We start from the raw sequence: 6,000 nt of genomic DNA on the forward strand, positions 1-6,000 counted from the left end.
TTGAAAGCATTTATTGCTACTCATCCAGCCCTGCAAAAGATGCTTAAAGATGTGTTACACACAGAAACACAGAAACACGATCATCAATATGAAACCTCACAGAAAAAGATCACAGGAAGTTCAAAGCATATATTAGAAAATATCTTCGGCAAATGGCAGGGCAAAGTTACTACTTATCAATAGTCACATTGGATGTTAACAGCTTTAACTGTCCATTTAAAAGACACAGATTGACTGACTGGGTTAAGGAACAAAACCCATGAATTTGTTACTTACAAGAAACACATCTTTCCAATAAAGATGTATATAGATTGGAAATGAAAGGCTGGAAAAAGATACAGCATGCCAACAGAAATGAAAAAAGAGCGGTCATAGCCATCTTAATATCAGACAAAATAAACTTTAACACAAAAACTATTAAGAGAGACAAAGAGGGGCACTATATGATGATTAAGGGATTAATTCAACAGGAAAGTATAATGATTATCAATGTATATGCACCTAATTACATGGCACCATTTTATTTAAAAGATTTGTTAAGGGACTTAAAGGGAGATTTAGACTCCAATACAATAGTACTGGGGGACTTCAATACACCACTCTCAGAAATAGACAGATCAACCAGACAGAAGATCAACAAGTACACAGAAGATTTAAATGACACTATAGCCCAAATGGATCTAACAGAAATACAGAACTTTTCATCCTACTCTTGAAGAATTTACATTCTTCTCAGTAGTACATGGAACCTACTCTAGGACTGACCACATACTAGACCATAAAGAAAGTCTCAGCAAATTCAAAAGAATTAGAATCATACGATGCAGATTCTCAGACCATAGGGGAATGAAGTTGGAAATTAGAAACTTAGGAATCCCTAGAGCATATGCAAACACACAGAGGCTGAACAACATGCTCCTGAATGAACAATGGGTCATAGAAGAAATCAAAAGAGAAATCAGAAATCAGTGTTGAGAGCTAAGTTTATAGCAATAGCTGCCTACATCAAGAAATTGGAAAGGCACCAAATAGATGAGCTTTCACTGCATCTCAAGGATCTAGAAAAACTGCAGCAAACCAGACCCAAATCTAGTAGGAGAAGAGAAATAATTAAAATCAGAGAAGAAATCAATAGGATTGAATAAAAAAAATTAAAAAAGATCAGACAAATGAGGAGGTAATTTTTTAAAAAAATAAACAAAATTGACATCCCGTTGGCCCAACTAACTAAAAAAATAAAGGACACAAATCAATAAAAATCAGAGATGAAAAAGGAAATGTAACAACAGACACCACAGAAATAAAAAGAATCATCAGAAATTACTACAAGGACTTGTATGCCAGCAAACAGGGAAATCTATTAGAAATGGATAGATTCCTGGACACATGCACCTACCTTAATTGAACCAGGAAGACTTAGAAAATGTAAATAGACCCATAACTGAGACAGAAATTGAAACAGTAATAAAGGCCCTCCCTACAAATAAAAGCCCAGGACCAGAGGGATTCACTGCTGAATTCTACCAGACATTTAAAGAAGAACTAACTCCAATTCTCTTCAAACTACAGAACAATCAAAAAAGAGGGAATCCTCCCAAATTCTTTCTATGAAGCCAGCATCACCTTAATTCCTAAGCCAGAAAATGATGCAGCATTGAAGGAGAATTACAGACCAATATCCCTGATGAACCTAGATGCAAAAATCCTCAATAAAATTCTTGCCAATAGAATGCAACAACACATCAGAAAGATCATCCACCCAGACCAGGTGGTATTTATCCCTGGTATGCAGGGATGGTTCAATGTTTGCAAATCAATCAATGTGATACACCACATTAACAGACTGCAGAAGAAAAAAACATGTGAATATCTCAATAGGTGCAGAGAAAGCATTCGAAAAAAATACAACACCCTTTCATGATGAAAACTCTAAGCAAACTGGATATGGAAGGAACATTCCTCAATGCAATCAAAGCAATTTATAAAAACCCATGGCCAGCATCCTATTGAATGGGGTAAAGTTGGAAGCTGAGATTTGGTACCAGAGAGAGATGCCCACTCTCACCACTGCTATTCAATATAGTTATGGAAATTTTAGCCAGAGCCATCAGGCAAGAAAAAGAAATGAAAGGGATAAAAATTGGGAAGGAAGAACTCAAACTATTCCTCTTTGCAGATGATATGATTCATTATTAGGGGACCCAAAGAACTCTATTAAGAGAATATTGGCACTCATAGAAGAGTTGGGCAAAGTAGCAGGATATAAAAGCAATGTGCAAAAATCAACAGCCTTTGTATACACAGGCAATGCCACAGCTGAGAAAGAACTGCTAAGATCAATCCCATTCACAATAGCTAAAAAAAAAATCAAATACCTTGGAATAAACATAACCAAGGACGTTAAAGATCTCTATGATGAGAATTACGGAATCTTAAAGAAAGAAATAGAAGAAGATTCCAAAAAATGGAAAAATCTTCCATGCTCCTGGATTGGAAGAATCAATATTATCAAAATGTCCATTCTCCCAAAAGCAATTTACAGATTCAATGCGATACCAATCAAGATACCAAAGACATTCTTCACAGATCTAGAAAAAATGATGCTGAAATTAATATGTAGCCACAAGAGACCTTCAATAGCTAAAGCAATCTTGTACAACAAAAACAAAGCCGGAGGCATCACAATACCAGATTTCAGGACATACTACAGGGCAGTTGTGATCAAAACAGCATGGTACTGGTACAGAAACAGATGGATAGACCAGTGGAACAGAATAGAAACACCAGAAATCAATCCAAACATCTACAGCCAACTTATATTTGATCAAGGATCTAAAACCAATTCCTGGAGCAAACACAGTCTATTCAATAAATGGTTCTGGGAAAACTGGATTTCCACATGCAGAAGCATGAAGCAAGACCCCTACCTTTCACCTTACAGAAAATTCCACTCAACATGGATTAAAGACCTAAATCTATGACCCGACACCATCAAATTATTAGAGAGCATTGGAGAAACTCTGCAAGATATAGGCACAGGGAAATACTTCTTAGAAAAGACCCAGGAGGCCCAGGCAATGAAAGCCAATATTAACTATTGGGATTGCATCAAATTGAGAAGTTCCTGTACTTCAAAAGAAACAGGGAAGTGAAGAGGCAAACGACAGAATGGGAAAAAATATTTGCAAACTATGCTATAGATAACGGATTAATAAAAAGAATCTACAAAGAAATCAAGAAACTCCACAAAAACAAAACAAACAACCCACTTGAGAGATGGTTCAAGGACTTCAGTAGACATTTTTCAAAAGAGGAAATTTAAATGGCTAACAGGCACATGAAAAAATGTCCAAGATCACTAGCAATGGGGGAAATGCAAATCAAAACCACAATGAGATTTCACCTCACTCCAGTTAGAATGGCTCACATACAGAAATCTACCAAGAACAGATGCTACTGAGGATGTGGAGAAAAAGGGACACTAACCTGCTGTTGGTGGGAATGCAAACTGGTTAAGCCACTATGGAAGTCAGTCTGGAGATTCCTCAGAAAGCTGAAGATAACCCTACCATTCAACCCAGCCATCACACTCCTTGGAATTTACCCAAAGGAAATAAAATTGGCCAACCATAAAGCTGTCTGCACATTAATATTTATTGCAGCTCACTTCACAATAGATGTGGAACCAACCCAAATGCCCATCAACAGTAGACTGGATAAAGAAATTATGGGATATGTACCCTACAGAATACTCTACAGAATACTATACAATGAAACCCAGTCATTTGCAACAAAATGTAGGAATCTGGAAAACATCATGCTGAGTGAAATACGCCATCCCAGAGGGACAAATACCATATGTTCTCCCTGATTGGTGACAACTGACTGAACACCAAAAAGGAAACCTGTTGAAGTGAAAGGGGCACTATGAGAAACAGTGACTTGATCAGCCCTTGTCCTGACTGTTGATGTACAATGTAATACTTTATCCATTTTAGTATTTTTTTGTTCTAGTTAATACTAGTGGTTGAACTCTATAATTAACACACATTTAGTCTTAGATATTGAAATTTAACTGAAAAGTGATCCCTGTTAAATATAAGAGTAGGAATAAGAGAGGGAGGAGATGTACAATCTGGGATATGCTCAATCGGACTTGCCCCAAATGGTAGAGTTAGAAACTTACCAGGGGATTCCATTATAATCCCATCAAGATTGCATGTACTGAGTCCATCTCACTAGTCCAAGTGATCAATTTCAGTTCACAATTGATCACACTGATAGGTCTAAGAGTCAAAGGGATCACACAAACGAGACTAGTGTCTGCGAATAATAACTGATAGAATAAAAAAGGAAGAGAATGATCCAACATGAGAAGTGGGTTACACAGCAGACTCATAGAATGGCAGATGTCCTAAACAGCGCTCTAGCCTCAGAATCAACCCTTAAGGCATTCAGATCTGGCTGAAGATCCCATGAGAGTATTACAGGCATGGAAAAGCAAGACACTCTGGAAAAAAAAAAAAACACCTAAATGAAAGATCTCTGCAAGTGGGATCCCATTGGAAAAAACAGGGCCATCAAAGAAGGAGGCACCTTTCTCTGAAGGGAGGAGAAAACTTCCACTTTGACTATGACCTTGTCTAAATAAGATCGAAGTTGGCGAACTCAAAAGGCTTCCATAGCCTTGGCAACTCTTGACTAGATCCTAGGGAGATTACTGACGCCATAAACAAGAGTGTCAAATTGTTAAGTCAACAACCGGAGTCACTGTGTAATTCCTCCTCATGTGGGATCTCCATCCTTAATGTGTTTTCCACTGTGAATTAATGCTATAACTGTACTGAAAGAGTATTTTCACTTTATATTCTGTGTGGGTGCAAACTGATAAAATCTTTACTTAATATATACTAAATCAATCTGTATATAAAGATAATTGAAAATGAATCTTGATTTGAATGGAATGGATAGGGAGCGGGAGATGGGAGGGGTGCAAGTGGGAGCAAAGGTATGGGGGGGAGCCATTGTAATCCATAAACTGTATATTGGAAATTTATATTTACTAAATAAAAGTTTTAAAAAAATAGCAAGTTTGCCCTTCCATTTTCCCAAAGATATTTCTAATATATGCTTTAAACTTCCTGTGATCTTTTCCTGGGATGTGTTCTTCCTTGACCTTCTTTCATACTGATGGCTGTGTTTCTGTGTGTAATACATCTTTAAGCATCTTTTGCAGGGCTGGATGAGTGGTGACATATTCTTTCAATTTGTTTGCTATGAAAGGTCTTGATTTCACCTTCATTCACAAATGAGAGCTTAGCAGGATATAATATTCTGGGCTGGCAGTTTTTTTTTTTTCTCTTAATACGTTGGCTGTATCTGGCCATTCCCTTCTATCCTGTAGGGTTTCTGCTGTGAGTCTGATTGGAGATCCTCTGAGAGTAATCTGACATTTCTCTCTTGCACATTTTAGAATTTTTTCTTTATGTTTCATTGTGGTGAGTTTGATGCCAATGTGTCATGGTGAGGATCTCTTTTGGTGAGTTTATTGGGGATTCTATGAGCTTCCTGTACTTGGATATCTCTGTCCCTCTTCATACCACAGATGTTTTCTGTTAGTATCTCACTAAAAAGGCCTTCTAATCCTTTCTCTCTCTCTATGCCTTCATGAACTCCTAGAACCCGAATGTTGGGTTTTTAAGTTCTAATCTGTAGATTCCCAAGAATATTTTTTAGATTTATAATTTCCTCTCCTTTTCTTTGGTTTGACTGTACACTTTCCTGTGCTCTGTCTTCGAAGTCTGATATTCTTTTTCTGCTTCACTGACTCTGTTTTTAAGGCTCTCAAATGCGTTTGTCATTTGATCTATTGTATTCCTCATTTCATTTTGCTTTCTCTTCAATATCACCATTTCTTGTTCTACTAGATTCTTCTCCTTTCATTTTGATTTCTCCTTAAGGTTTCATTTTTTTACTGTGTTTTTTTAAAAAAAATTTTGT

Source organism: Oryctolagus cuniculus, chromosome 16 (assembly GCF_051225735.1).
Source record: "Oryctolagus cuniculus isolate XC-2025 breed Fujian yellow rabbit chromosome 16, ASM5122573v1, whole genome shotgun sequence".
NCBI classification, from domain to species: domain Eukaryota; kingdom Metazoa; phylum Chordata; class Mammalia; order Lagomorpha; family Leporidae; genus Oryctolagus; species Oryctolagus cuniculus.